The sequence below is a fragment of the Marmota monax genome, unplaced genomic scaffold (assembly GCF_021218885.2).
Source record: "Marmota monax isolate L192 unplaced genomic scaffold, Marmota_monax_Labrador192_F-V1.1 WCK01_AAM20220418_F8-fsc00172, whole genome shotgun sequence".
NCBI lineage: Eukaryota > Metazoa > Chordata > Mammalia > Rodentia > Sciuridae > Marmota > Marmota monax.
This window is the reverse complement of record NW_026693633.1, coordinates 1,689,817-1,706,395: the sequence shown is the minus strand read 5'-3', so window position 1 is coordinate 1,706,395 and position 16,579 is coordinate 1,689,817.

Below are 16,579 nucleotides of genomic sequence, written 5' to 3'. Positions count from 1 at the left end.
TCTGTGGATTTTGACAAATGTATAATGACATGAATCCACCATTACAGTATAATACAGGACAGTTTCACTGTCCTAAAATATTCTGTGCTCCACCCATTAATTTTGTCTCTAGCCCTCCAAATCCCTGGTAATCAATAAATTTTTTATATTCTCCATAGTTGTGCCTTTTCCAGAATGTCATATTGTAGCCTGTTTCATATTGATTTCTTTCATTTAGCAATATGCATTTAAGTTTTTCCCAGTCTTTTAGTGGTTTGATAGGTTATTTCTTTTTAGCATGGAGCACTGTTCCATCAAATGGATGTACAACAGTTTGTCCATCCATTCACTTATTGGAGCACGTCAGTTGCCTCCCAGTTTGTCAATTATGAATAAAGCTTAAGGCTTTTTGTGGATCATATATTTTTAAGATCCATCCACGTTGTTATTTATACAGTCGATGTACCAATATAAGTGTTGTTATCCCATCCACCATAGTGCTCTCTTGTGTGTGCCTACCACATTTTATTATCCTCTCTTCCAATGATGAGCATCCATGTTGCTGCCCAGTCTCTGTCACCATGGGTCAGTTGTCAGGATCATCCCCGTGTCTGCACACAGCTCTGTGTAAGACTTTCTTTGTCGAATATACTCAGAAGCAGAATGTATCTGTGGATATGCACAGATTTAATTTGACTGATAATATTAACTTTCTCACCAGAATGGAGAAAACAGTCCATTTTTTCCTTTAGCTATGCATGAAAATCCCAAGATCCTCACATCTCCACCAATACCTGCATTACCTATATCCCTAACTTCTATCATTCTTATGGGTGTAAAATGATATCTCATTGCTCTTTTCATTTGCATTTCATTGATTTCTAATAAGTTTGAACTCATTAACTTGTTGAATACCAGCTTCTCTAAATTGCACATTTATGTTCCTTTAAAGTCTATCTTCTTTCGGACAAAGTATACTTGTGGACTAACCACTTAGATGAGTCTATGATGCCTGGAAAATCTTACTCCCTCTAGCAGGGTAACAGGCTTCTAGGAATTCCTTTTTGTCCCACGACATACAGCAAATCTTTTCACTCTTCCAATGTTCAGTTGTTCCATGCCAAGAATGAAGAGTAACTGTATTCTGACATTCCAGACCCAAATCCAGTGGTGATAAAATCCAGTGGTGATAAAAACCCATAGAAATGGTATATAGAGTTACATACTCTATAGCATCAATTTTAGTGAAAGAGTTAATCATGGTAACCAGAGAGTATGTACTTAATTCTCTATAATTAGAAATAACAAGCATAGCATGAGCTTCAAAATGAAGCAAAGTTGCCACTGAATTATGTATAGGTAGCCTTGCCTAATGCAAAACAGAAGTCTATTACACTGCACATGTAACGTGTAATATTTATGCCTTGTTCCCTTGTTCAAGGGGCTTGTTTGGAGAGTAAATACACTTCTAGTTTTACTTAGCTGCTCAGTCATTAATATGGCTAAAGAAATAAAAAGAATTATTGCCAGCTAGTTTGTACTCCTCACTGTTCTACTACAAGCTATATTAATTCAGTGATATTATATGTAAGTCATTCATCGATACTGTGATATTCTGTTATGTGTACCTTTTATATCAAGCGTCCCCTGCCTCTCCAGTTTTTTCTCTTTTTCAGTGGAATGCTAGTATTCTAAACTCAGTGCCTTCCTTTCCCATTAACAATTAATATCTACTCCTTTCCTTTTTTTTTTGGTACTGGGGGTTGAACTCAGGGGCACTCGACCAACCGACCATTGAGCTACATCCCCAACTCTATTTTGTATTTTTTATTCAGAGACAGGTTCTCACTGAATTGCTTAGCACCTCGCAGTTGCTGAGGCTGGCTTTGAACTTCCCTAGCTGCGGGGATTACAGGCATGTGCCACCATTCCTGGCTTCATTTCCTTTTTTATGTAGTATATTTCTGAGGAGTTTCTGGCATGAACTACTGAAAGTCTATTTTCTATTTTAAAAGTGAAGTAAGGATGTTTTTTATTTTTATTTTATTTTACTTTTTCTCTGTGTTTTAATTTTTTCCCTGACTTTATCAAGGAATAATTAACACATAAAATATTATATATTTAAGGTATACAACATGGTGATTGACACATGTTGTGAAATGATCATGCATCTGTTACCTCACATAATTACCATTTTGTTTTCTTGTGGTGAGAATGCTTAAAATGTTTTCTCTTAGAAAATTTCAAGTATATAATACAGTATTATTAACAATAGTCACCCTTCTGTATGTTAGATTTGTAGAACTTATTCACCCTGTCCAATTTGAACTTTATATTCTTGACCAACATCTTCCCATTTCCCATCCTCCAGTACTTGAAAACCACCATTCCATTCTTTGTTTTGGGTTTTTTTTTTAATTTATAAAGGAAAGCAATTTATTTTAGCTCATGGTCTGGAGTCTGGGAAGTCAAAGATTAGTCAGCAGATTTGGTGAGGAACTCATTCTACTTATGGTGAAAAGTAGAAAGACAGATGGGCTCCTGGTAAAGAGAGGAAACACTAGGGGTGGACTTGCTTTAAGACCATCTGCTCTCATTGTAACTAATTCAGTCCTGAGACAATGAGATCCCACGAATGTGAGAAAGGCATTAGTCCATTCCTGAGGGCGCAGTCCCATGATCCAAAATCTTCCACAGGCTTCCACCCCGACACTGCTGTATTGGGGAACAAACTTCAAGGCAAGTTTTGGTGGTGACAAACCCTATTCAAACTACAGCTGTGCCCATCAATAGCTGACACCATTCCATTTTTCACTTCTATGAGTTCAATTATTTTAGATTCAACGTTTACTTGTGATCATATATCACCTTTATTTTTGTGTTGGAGTCATTTCATTTAGCGTAATGTACACCAGGTTTATCCATCTTAATGCAAATAGCAGGATTTCCTTCTTTTTTAGGGCTAAATAATATTTGGGCAGGTGTGTATGTGTGTGTGTTTTATTTTCTTTATTTATTTTCATTCATCGGTGGACATTTGTTTCCATATCCTGCTATTGTGAATGATGCTGCAATGAACATGGGTTTGCACATATCTCTTCCAGAATCTGATTTTATTTCTTGCTTAGAAGTAGGATTTCTGGGTTATATGGTAGTTCTGGTTTTGAGGAACCTCTCTATGGTTTTCCATCACGATAATGATAATTTACATTCCCACCAATAGTGTACAATGGTTCCATTTCTCCATACCCTCATTAGCAGCTGTGATCTCTTTTTTTGTAACAGCCATCTTAACAGGTGTGAGGCGATATCTCTGTGGTTTTAATTTGCATTTCCCTGATGATTCTTGATGTTAAGCATCTTTTCATATACCTGTTGACCTTTGTTTGTCCTTTTAAAGAAAATATCTGTTCAAGAATTTTACCCATTTTTTTATAGGGTTACAGTCGTTTCTGTGCTTTTGAGTTATTTGTGTTCCTTGTGTATTTGGATATTAACCCCGTATCAGCTGTATGGTTTGCAAAGATTTTCTCCCAGTCTGTATGTTACTCTAATTACTAATTTTATTGTTTCCTTTGCTGTGCAGAGTCTTTTGGCTTGATACAATGCCATTTGTTTTGTCTATTTTCCCCTATGTTGCCTGTGCTTTAGGGATCATATGCAAGGAATCATTGCCAAGGTCAAAGTCAAGAAGGTTTTTACCTATGTTTCTTCCAGGAGTTTTGCAATTTCAGGTCTTACCATTTAAATCTGCAGTCCATTCCAAAGTAGTGTTTTTGTGTGCTGTAAGATAAGGGACCACTTTTATTTTTTGCACTTATCTATTTTGTATTCTCAGTATCTTTGTCAAAGACAAAAGTAATGGTATTTTTTTTTTAGATAGTGGGAATTCTAGGTGATTATTTAGGGACAGAGATGTGGCATATAGGAATGTTTTTGCATAAAATAATATTTGAGTTGCTTTTTCTATACCTAGACATAAAGGTTTGCTCTGTGTAATTGAGATCTCTATTTTAATGTCTTCCTTAGGGCCCATACTATTTTTCTTTTTCTATTATTATTATTATTATTATTATATTTTTATTTTTCTGGTAACCAGGGATGCTCAACCTCTGAGTCACATCCTTAGCCCTCCTTTTTAAATTTTTATTTTGATACAGGGTTTTGCTAAATTGATTAGAGCCTCACTTAGTTGATGAGGCTGACTTTGTACTTGCCATCCTCCTGCCTCAGCTTCCCAAGCTGCTGGGATTATAGAGGTGTGTCATCACATTGGCCCATACTGTTTCCTTAAGATGCTGTGTACATCTTCCAGAAGTTCATTTCTTGTCAAAAATTTGAACAAGGTATGCAGTCTGCCAGCCTAGTATCTAAAATGTATGCTGGGAGACTAAATGAGTGACTTTGTTAAAGACTTAAGATTTCCTCTCCCCAGGGAGATCTGAGTTTTAGTAGAAGAATCTCAGAAAAATATGAGACAAACAAAAATAAACCTCAAAAACCCAAACCTGCTAACCTTTGAAAGAGTTCTGGCATGACTAGACACAAAGGGGCTGTCTGGAATAAGTGGAATTAGCCAGCCACCATTCAAATAACACCTCAAAGGCGACCATCACAATTATCAATCACGATTTTATATTATTTCATTCACAAAGATTGTCAAGGGTTTACCATGTCTGCGCCGGGCCTGACATGATTAGGTAAATAATCATTCTCACAGTTTAAGAAGGAAAATAGACAAAACTGACATAATATGATACAGTAATGGCAGATTTTGTTCACGAAGTGTGTTCAGTGTTATTGGAAGCTAAAGGTAGGAAATAACAGTTTCTGGAAAAATCTGGAAGACTTCCTGGAGGAGTAGGTATTTGGGCTATGTCATAGACATGAGAGGGAATTCAGCAAATGGACTAAATGGTAAGAAGATAGGAGAATAACAATACCAGGGACCAATCTCAGTATTACATGATTAACAGACTGAAATGACCTGATACGCTGGATCCCCCATGGCCACATGTTTTAAGACATCTTGCTAAAATAGTTACAGATACAACAAGGGCATATCATTCTAACTTGCTTCCTTCCCCTCAGGATGTTTTCATGGGTGGAGTCTTTCCTCTCTTTATTTTCCTCCCCTCTTAAGTTGCCTTCGTACACGTCTGTGTTGTGACAATCAAGGTTGATTGTCTTGGATTAGTTATACTGTTGAGCTTAATTTTCATTTTGAGCTGTTAACCATTCAAAATGTGCTTGATTCTGTGATGAGTTTTGCTGAGGAGATTTTCTGTTTGGGAACGTGGGTAGCTTTTCAACCCTGCTTTTCTGGCAGTATTATGCAGATTTAATAAGAACTCCCGGTTACAGGAAATTTGGGGAGACAAAGAGATGTTAAACCAATATTATGTTAGTGTTTATTACCTTTGGAGAATATGCTGGGCAATGAAATGGCTTGTACCTGAGAGATCAGAGTTAACAAAGAAATGACCAAGTATGTTTAATTATAAAGCCTGACCTTCTCCTTATACAGCCCCCTCCCCATCTAATCTTTTTTATGGAAAGAAGGCAGCTATAGGGAAAGGCCATTCTCTGACTTCCATGTCTTACCTGAAATGACTACACCACCTCTTTCTTATGGACAAGTGAATACTGCATGCTAAATACTCATTGACATTTTCATAGCAAGGGTGGTGCTTTCAATTATTGGGCTCTAAAACAGGGATTTGGTTAGGGGCACAGTGGATTTCTATATATTTATTGGAAGTCCAGTGATATGCATCTGAAAAGAATCATGAGAAAATAAAAAGACAGCAGGGGAGGCATTTAAGCTTGGTAGCAGGGAAAATGGAGAGCTAGCCTTGGGTAGACAACTGGGTTTTGAGAGTGAACCTCCCAAGACTTCAGTTTTCTTATCTACAAAATGAAAGTGAACTAGACCCTTCCCATTTGGGGGAGCCTCTAATTACAGTTTATGTGAATAGTGTTGTATAATCTGTTTTTTGTTTTGTTCTGGGTGTTTTCATCTGTGATGCTGTTACACCAATATACCTCCTCCCTTCTTTTGTTAACAAAATGCTCATGTTTAGTTTTTGGATAGGGGCAGCAATGCACCTGTATTAAGTAAATCACTCTTCCAATATCCATTGCAAGCAGAGCTGACCACATGGCATTCTTCTGGATTAGGCCCCAAACAAGTCTAGTGGTAACTCTGGGAAAACTTCTGCTTTTCCCAACAAAAACTGATTGGTGCCTCCAAACTTCTTCTTCCTACCTTAAAATGAGAACATGAACTGCTGCAGCCATCCAGTGACTAAGAAGTAGAATCATGTTATAACAGCTATAACTGAGCACCCACAGATCTCCAAAATTATTATGTGACATAATCTGTGCCACTTGCAAAAAAAAACTGTCCTTTCTTTCAGAGTCTAAAAGGCCAATATATACAATCCCAACAATAGGAAATTAACCTGCTTAGAATGAAAATTTTTATTTAAAATAGTAATTGCTTAGATGTTAATCCTGATTGCTCTACAATCTATAAAAGGTGCAGTTCTTTTAAATGAAAGTGGAATATTTCAGGATATTTCAAGTCATCTACATCTACTTCTATTGAGTGTATGACCAAGAAAAACTTAGAGTACAGGATGGCAAGGGGGATGTGTAGGTGAAAACTTGAGACTGAAAGGTTCTGTTGAAAGAGTTTCAGTTCTCCTTCCTATCATTAGATCTTGGAGTTCTTATTTTTTCCAGAGGACGATAATGCAACAAATCACAACAGGATGCTAGATATTCAGTTACTCTCCCAAAATGTTTAAGTCATAGATAGGAACATATAGACAATGATAGAATCATAGGCAGCTAGTTGTCTATATGAGGTAAGACCTCTTCATTTGTCTTTTGATTAATTAATAAATATGTTTATGTTGTGCAACATGCTGTTCTGAAATGTATATACATTTCAGAATGGCTAAATTGAGCTGAATAACATATGCATTACCTTACATATTGAGAATATTTAAAATTTAACTTTCTTAGCAACTTTCAAGAACACAATTTGCTGTTGTTTATTATAGTTGCTGGGTTGTGCTGTAGATTTCTTAAATTTATTCCTTCTATACAATAGAAATTTTGTGTCCTTTGACCAACATGTCCCTACCCCCCATTCTCCCAGCCCAGGCTAACTGCCATTCTATGCTCTCCTTCCACGAGTTCTTTATAGTCTTTAAAAAATGAAAGAATGTCCTACAGGTGAAAATCTACACTACCTTTACATGAGGCTAGCTTGGCATCTTACTATGAGTTGATAAAGGTTTATTTATAAGAAGTTTTTTACTTGCTGATAAAGGAAAAACTGAGAACATAATGCTACAGATAAACCCCAATCATTTACATACTATTTTTTTTTTTGCTGTAAGAATAAACACACACACATGCTGTCAGGTTGTATGTCCACACACACATTACACATTCACTTCTTAATCTGTTTCAGCTTATTTTTATCATAATGACACTGACATGTGTAAGGTAGCACCAGAGAAGAACAGATCACCATTTCTTCGCCCTAAACAAAAAAATGGGAGTAATGAATATACAAAGTATACAAAGATTTCTCCTGCATAGGAATTTCTGGGATGTTGCCTTATGCTGCATCATAGCCCCTGCTAGGTTGGCAGAGAGCCACACCCTGGGTGGACAGTAGCACATGTGGGAAAGCACTGCCCTTCTGCTTGGAAGCATTCCCTATCTTAAATGTTCATCCCAGCTCTCCCAAGCACATGATCGCTCACGTGGAAACCCTTGATGAATGGACTGTCAATACTCAATGTGTTTGCAGAGAGATCCCCAACTGGGATCTCCTGCTGGAGGGAAATACTCAGTATAATCCAGCACATAAACCATTTCAATTAAAGCGGAAAGGAGTTACTACTTCATAGAGTGCAATAAGAAGCTAGAAAATGTGTCTAGAATGTAAAATTGGAAGACGAAAGTATTGGTAATATGAGACAGTAGCTCTCTAGGTATGCAATGACCACTGTTCCCTTTTGTGTTAGCCAGCTTTTTATCCCTGTGACAAAATACCTGACAAGAAAAACTTAGAGGAGGAAATGTTTATTTGGTCTCACAGCTTCAGAGGTTTAGTCCATGGTTGACCAGCTCCATTGCTCTGGGCTTGAGGTAAGGCAGAATATTATGGCAGAGGAAAGTTGCTAAACTCATGACAGATGGAAAACACAAAGAGAGTGAGACCTAGGAACCAGGGACAAAATATATAAACCCCAAGACATTTCCCCAGTGACTCACTTCCTCCAGTCATACCTCACCTGCCTACAATTACCACCCAGTAAACAATTCACATCATTTATCCATCAAATGGATTAATTCATGCATGAGGTTATAGTTCTCATAATCTAATTATTCACCCCTTGCATTAATAACTGAGCTTTTTTTCCAGGACACCCCCATCCATACCATAATACCTGTTTTACCTTCAACATTTTATTTCAAATCTAGGTGAAATTGGATTAAAATAACTGGCTGCTTTATAAGAATGACTTGACTCAAGATGGCGGTGTATAGATCAGACCAGCGAGGTGGTGGAAAGAGAAGGGCTTACCCGTTTTGCCTTGGTGCAGTGGTAGTTCTTTTGAAAGAATGCTATGGGCCTTTCAAAAAGTTATGTGGGCTTTCTTGATGGGCACAGTTTAAAATCTACATGTGAATTTGGAAAAGAGACCATCCAAGTAGAGAATAGGGAGATGAAGCCCCAGTTCTCTCCTGCCCTAGGTTGCAATTATCCCTCTGGGAGTTTCTAAAGCCATGTCCTTCCTCCAGTGCTTGCCAGGTTCAGTGACCATGAACATGTGGAGGTCTGTGGCTCCTCCTTTAGCTCCTATTCTAGTGTGAACCCAACCCCTTTTTTGTTCTCCCTCAACACGGTTGACATTTTCAAAGGAAGATGAAATAATGAAGAAACCATATTTTTGTCTAAGGAAGACAAAAATGATGGCATAATTGAAGAATATATTTTAAAAACATGAAAATAGAAAAAACTCATGAAGTATAAGGATTTATTTCTCCCTTTTTGATCTCAAAATTACTGGTTTATGACACCTCCAAGTGCACTGGCTTTGATTCTTGATCTCTTTTATTTAGTCTATTGATTTTTATTTGTCATTATTGAAATCATTTCCTGAACTGTTTGCCCCTATTCCTGTGAGGACCCAAAGATCTTATTTCAGTGTTTTTGCCTGCTTTGGGCATGTTCATTAAATTCCTTGTCATCACTCTGACAATGCTAATGTTGGATTGTCTCCTTGGAAATCTGGGTGCTGTAATATCTACCTCTTGGAAAATAAGTGACAGGATGCTGACATAGCAAGTACTTGCCATCTTACTGAATTTTGATCCACTTAGCGCAATCATAAAATATGCTTATTCAATAAGCTTATTTAAAAATAATTTAAAATTGATTCAGTTTCTTTCTCTGAATTTTTTGAAAGCAGTGAAGTCCAATCATAGTTCCTACTATAACATTTCTATTCTTTGGTCTCCTATTATCTTCCTTCTAACCACTCTTATGCTCCTCACTAATTTTTTGTGCACTTCTTTAAAATAAAAGTCTTGCCTTCTTCCATTCACTCCACCCACAAGGGATTTTCTCCTGATCCACTTTTAATTACCCACCTTCCTTCTTTCACTCTGCATCACGAAGGCCAGAATAGCCACCTTAACTATAGTGGCAATGGAGTCAAATCTCCGTGGTACTGGGGAGCAGGGAAGGAGAGAGAGGGAGAGGAAGTAACCAAGAGGTGAAGCCAGGGTCCTGTTTGGTTGGCAGGAAAGGGGGAAAGTTTGGGAATTCTCATGTTAATAATTTTAGTTCTTCTACACTTAAAGTCAGATTATACGCACTCAGGCTGGTAAGGTCAAGTGTCTCATCTTCTGTGAAGGATAAATCAGCCAGCCCCCTCTCCCCTGCTAGTCCCTCCCTACTCACCGACTACTTGCCTTACCTCTCTTCATTCCCCAGAGTCTACGGCCCAGTACTTTATCTTACCCTGGAATGATCTATTTTTAATTCTTTGAGTTATTAGTATAGTGAAGCTATGGCTTTCACATTTGGAGTCCTATCAAGCAAAAGCTTGGAAATATCAATAGCGACCTTAATTCTATCATCAGACCACTTTTTCTCTCTTACAAAAGAGAAAATAAATCTTGCCAACATTTTTTTTTCCTTTGGTTTTTCAGGTGCTTTTCCTCTTAGGTATATTTAACATTGGCCTTAGATATGTGAATTTTATTTTAATATGGCTTTTAAAAAAGGAATATAGACCTCAAAGTAGCAAAAGCACATTTGAAATAGTTGTGGGAATTGAGAAGATAAGATGTTGGGAATGTTGGAACTAAATTCTTTTGAAAAATTTTCTATGAATTTTCTGGATCAGCAGTCCCCTTGCCTGCCCCCCACCCCCCCACCCCCGCAACAAGAAACTCTATGGTTTGCAGGGACACACTGGTTTAATAAAATTGGCCTTCTTCCTTCTACTAAAAGTTTACCTGCGAGAGCCCCGAACATAATAAAATCAGATTATGAAGGCAATCATATTTACTTGTAATAAATCAAATCTTGCAGACATCAGTTAAGTCTCTCTACTGCACTGGGACAATATCATGCGTGCATACATCAATACCTGAGGTGTCAGAAATATATTTCATAAGTTCAGAAAAATTGCACATACACTTGCAGCACCATTATGAGCAGTGAATTTGTAATGTGAACATTATGATGTATAAAGTGGCTTTGTTCCTACATTTAATAAGCACCGCATGTCAAGCCCACAAACATAATGGAATTTGCTGGTGATTTCTTACCATTAAATGTAGGTTATTGTTTTCAGGGGGAGGAAAAAAAAAGAACTTTTCCACATTTTGCTAACATTATCCATTTCTAAGCACCAAACCTCCTTCAATATAGCAGCAGCCACTTTAAATTAGTAAATAAATAAATAAATAAAACCAGGCCTACCACTGTGACATTAAATTAGGTTGGACTAAAATAACCGTTGGCCCCACTCTTTGTCAGGAATTATCTGCTATACTTTCCTTTTCAAAGATATCTTTTAAAATTACAGTGGTCCAAAATTCACTGTCTTTCATAGAAAGGTCCCCAAACAATATGGCATTTTCAAGATTGTTTCATTAAACTTTTATGGCTCTCTTCTTCAACCCAGTACTTCAAATTGTTATATATAAGAGGTACAGAATGGAATTTGAGTTTAAGGGGTGAGTTAATTCTGCAGTAGTGAGAGAGGGAATTGGAACTTGTGTATATTTGTTTTATTTTAAGTGTCTTTTAATAATTCTGTGGGTTTATTTTTAGAATGCATATATGTTTGTCTATCTGTTGAGAATCTCTAAGAGACTGGTTGGTGAGAGATAAAAATCAATGCTGAATAGTTTTTACTTCACTTTTTTCGAGTATTTTTCTCTGCAATCTATTTGCAAGTTTCCACTGTATATTAGCTCTTGTATATTAGCTCTTGATCTCTTAGCGAAGGCAGAAGGGTTAGAGATGTGGAGACTAGAAAGGGTAGCAGTAAAATTGATAAATCTGTGTGGGAACAATGCCTGATGTAGGAGAAAAGTGCATTTCACACGAACAGAATGATGCCGTAACATGGGTTCTACCACGCACCAGTACCATCTATTAGGCAAATTCAGTGCTTTTTATTTGTCTCAAGTATTGGCATCTGGAAAGATTTCAGAGATTCCCCATGAGCTTTTTCAGTTTTCCCATTTCTTCCACCTCTTCCCATCTGGACTATTCTTTTCCATTCCACTTCATTTTTATTGGTGTGTATACTAGATGCCTTGATTATTTATAGAATTTGGTAAATGGAAATGTTTGATGAAGTCTTGAGTTGCATGAGGTTTACAGGATGGGGAGAAAGAGTACAGAACACGAAGAGTCATTGAGAACACAGGATCCTAGCACGTGCTTGCCGCAGTCTGGCTGGGCACAAAAAACCGAGCCACCACAAAAACTTGTAGATTCCAACAGCAACTCTTTATTCCTGAACTCTTACCGGCACTCTACACGTGCTCAAGTCAGAGCTTCTTCCTGACAGATGTGATTCACAAAAGGAGACAGGATGTGACCTGAGTGGAGGGCTGAGTTTGACTCTGAAGAAGGGTGGGTAGTGTCCTTGTTCATAACACAGAGGGAGGAAAGGCCTGGAAACATGCTTTTCACTTTCTCAGAAGAAGGAAGAAAATTCAGCACTGCTTAATTCTGCTCTTTAAATTCATCCAAAGAAATTTCAAACAATTCTCCAAAAACAGTCCCGAATTTTTATTTGTCACAGAGTATTTTTAAATGGAACATTTCCCCCCTGATGTCTTAGAAATAAACATTCCCATTTAAGATGCTATTTCAGAAACTACCCATTTGAAACTGCAAAGCAGGTTGGTATTTAGAGTCCTATGTATTGTTCCCAATACTTAAGCAGGATACACAAAGAGTAGAAACACAGCATTCCATCTCCCAATTTCCACGCCCCCAAAGGTGAAGGAAAAAGAAAAGGTAGATAAAGAGAAGCAGATAGAAAGGAGGGAAGAAGAGATCAGACAACCAACATTGCTTCCATACTTGCTATGTATCAAACTTCCGGTCACCTTTCTCTTATGTCTTTCTACCTTTCAGTGACCCTTTGAGGTCACTATTAAGATTATCCCTAGCTGGGCACGGTGGTTCATGCCTGTAATCCCAGCAGCTCAAAGGCTGAGGTGGGAGAATTTGCAGATATGAAACCAGCCTCAGCAACTTAGCAAAGCCCTGAGAAACTTAGCAAGACCCTGTCTCAAAATAAAAATAAATGAATGGAAAGGAACTGAGGATGTGGCTGCAGGGCAGGGTTGTGTTTTAAACTTGGTTTCATCTGTTCCATTCATGCCTATATGATTATACTATTTCCTGTCCTTCATATATCTAAACAATGCAGCATGATATTTCTTCCCTTAAGCCAATGCATATTCTGAATCCTAGTAGCTGATTTATTTGCACTTACCTGAATTGGAGGTCAATCACTAGAATATCTATTCATTTACTTTTACTGCATTTACTTCTTTGCTAGTAAGACTATCAAAAAGGGAAAATGAATGCTTTCTTTTTGTTATTATTATTATTATTTTTGCTTGGAATCAAATTTGTAAATTTGGAAATTTACCTAATTCAACTGAATACAACCTTAAGATCTTAAGGCTTAATGACCTACATATCCTTTCCTTATGGCTAAATTGTTGATGACATAAAAGCAAATTTTATTGGTGGATTTAATTTTTGATTATCCAAGTGAATGTATAATGGTCAGAATATCTATGCTCCTTACAATTTCATATTTTGAAATCCTTCCCCTCACGGTGTTGGTATTAGGAGGTGATTATGTCATAAGGTCAGAACCTTCACGAATTAGGGTTAGTGTCCTTATAAAAGAGGTTTCAGAGAGACCCTTTACATCTTCTCCCATGTGAAGTTAGAACAAGAAGACAGCTGTCTATGAGCAAGTGGTTCATTGCCAAACACCAAATCCTCTAGTACCTTGATCTTGGATTCCTCAAACTACAGAACCGTGAGAAATAAATCTCTCTTTATGAACTGCCTAGTCTATGGCATTTTGTTACAAAAGCCTAGAGAGACTAAGACAGGAGCCATGGCAGACATGCTTGGGAATGACTTGGTTATCTTAATTATCTTCAATAATATTATCAAATATTGAAAAAAAATGTGCATGGTATGGTGGCTTGGGGAATGTGGTGACTTGAATATACTGAACTATTCTCAGAATTCACCTTCCATGCATGTTTCTGGCTAAGATGGGCACCACGGAGATTTTGTATGGGATTTAGTGAGCAAAAAAGCAAATCAACAGCCATGCTCTGGCTCACATGCTATTGTTTATCTGCTGCCTTACTTCACTGGTGTGGGGCAGCAGACTGGCTGGCAACTGCTCTCTTTTCCCTGGGTCCTTCTACAGCTGCTCTGGCTCCTGCACCAGGAGTGCTTAGCTCTCCTGGTAGGATGTACGACCCCTCCCAGAGGATTTCCACCACATCAAGGTCCAAGTCAATAAGAACTAACAGGGTTTCAGTTTAGATCTGTGGGTTTCAGCTCAAACTCGAAGGTTCCAGTTTGTTCTTGCTCTCCCCAGGGTTATAGGTCGAATTGTATCTCCCAAGAAAGTTATGTTGAAGCTTAACCCCACTGATACTTCAGAATGTGACCCTGTTTGGAAACAAGATCTTTACAAAGGTTGTCAAGTTAAATGAGCTCACATGACCTCATCTAGTTGCACCTAATCCCACATGACTGGTGTTCCTATGAAAAGAGAAGAACATTTGTTTTTTGTTTTTTTGGATTATTATTATTTTTGTTTGTTCTAATTAGTTATACATGACAGCAGAATGCATTTTTGACACATTGTACACAGATGGAGCATAACTTCTTTTTTTATTATTAGTTGTTCAAAACATTACAAAGCTCTTGACATATCATATTTCATACATTTGATTCAAGCAGATTATGAACTCCCATTTTTACCCCGTATACATATTGCAGATTCACATCGGTTCCACATCCACTTTTTTACATACTGCCATACTAGTGTCTGTTGTATTCTACTGCCCTTCCTATCCTCTACTATCCCCCCTCCCCTCCCATTTTCTCTCTCTACCCCATCTACTATAATTCATTTCTCGCTCTTGTTTTTTCCCCTTTCCCCTCACTTCCTCTTATATGTAATTTTGTATAACAATGAGGGTCTCCTTCCTTTACCATGCAATTTCCCTTCTCTCTTTCTCTTTCCCTCCCCCTCTCATTCCTGTTTAATGGTGATCTTCTTCTCATGCTCTTCCTCCCTATTCTGTTCTTAGTTGCTCTCCTTATATCAAAGATGACATTTGGCATTTGTTTTTTAGGGATTGGCTAGCTTCACTTAGCATAATCTGCTCTAGTGCCATCCATTTCCCTGCGAATTCCATGATTTTGTCATTTTTTAGTGCAGAGTAATACTCCATTGTGTATAAATGCCACATTTTTTTTTTTATCCATTCATCTATTGAAGGGCATCTAGGTTGGTTCCACAGTCTAGCTATGGTGAATTGTGCTGCTATGAACATCGTTGTAGCAGTATCCCTATAGTACGCTCTTTTAAGGTCTTTAGGGAATAGTCCAAGAAGGGGAATGAACATTTGAAGACAAAGGCATGCACAGAGAGAAGATGATAGTAAGTGACACAGAGAAAATGCCATGTAGAGGGAGAGAACTGAAGTCATTTATCTGATCCGTATATTTCCAGAAATTTTTGTCAAAACAACAGACGCTGGGTGAGACGCATGGAGTAGCTTCTTTCTCATAGTCAGTTCTGCTAGATGAACCTTGATTTTGGACTTCCAGCCTCCAGAATTGTAGGACAACACATTTCTGTTATTCTAAGCCACCTGGTTTGTGATACTTTGTTACGGCAGGGAAGCCCTGTGGACTGCTAGTATCAGACATACTGGCAACACCTTATAAAGATTACTACATCAGATTGCATAGTTCTGTAGGATTAAGTCCTTGGAACAATTTCCTAGAGGTTCTGCATCTCTGATTGAGCACTAAATGATAGGTGGAAAAGAAATTGGTTTAAAGAGAATCACAAGGCTCCAAGCAGGGTTGCACAGTAGGTAATGTAAAGGTAACAAGAAGAGGAACACTACTGTGGTGTTAACAAACAGAATAAGCCTGAATCTTCATCAGGGCAAAAAAACTGATGGTTTATTAAAAATTTATAAAAAAGTTATTTTTCCTCTAAACACCTTGGCTACACCTTAAGCTTGTTATTGGATTGACATTGCTTGTGTAAACTAAGCACATTAGTGGTAACTGCCTGTATTTTCACCTTTTAAAAGCAATAATTTTTATTTTTACCAATTCATCAAACAAGCTCTAAACAATTTATGCTCTTCTGAAGAAGGTGGATTCAAATCCAGGAATTACTGTTCCCGAATATTGCTGTATGTTACCTAATTAGTATTATTAATACTGTTAACTTTCTTTGAGAAAAAATCAATACTTGGCAGATATTACTTTATTAAAACCCTACCAGTGTGCTTCTAAGTTAAGAGATAGTACAACTAATTATCAATGCTTTCCACAGACACTGGGTCCAGCAGCCAGTCAGCAGGAAATCAAGGAGGAGCATGGTGGGTGTTATTCACATCTTCCTAGCTCAGGTATTATTTCCTCAAGGAAAACAACAAATTTCCATTGAAGCTTTAATATCCTGGAATTTTCTTTAAAAATGGTTACAATAATTGTTTTTCCTTAAAATTCAAAATTGTTTTGTACCTCGGCCGAGGAAAACTCCCTCATTGCTAAGCCATGCCACCTGACCATGAGATGTAAAGTTGTGCTTCAATTGTGTACAATGAATCATAATGCATTCTACTGTCATATATACCTAATTAAAATAAAAAGGAAGAAATATGCTCAAGTTAATTTCTCCGTGACCACAATATTTTTATACCTCAAAATTTGTCTTTGAATTGTTAGCATATTTTTATA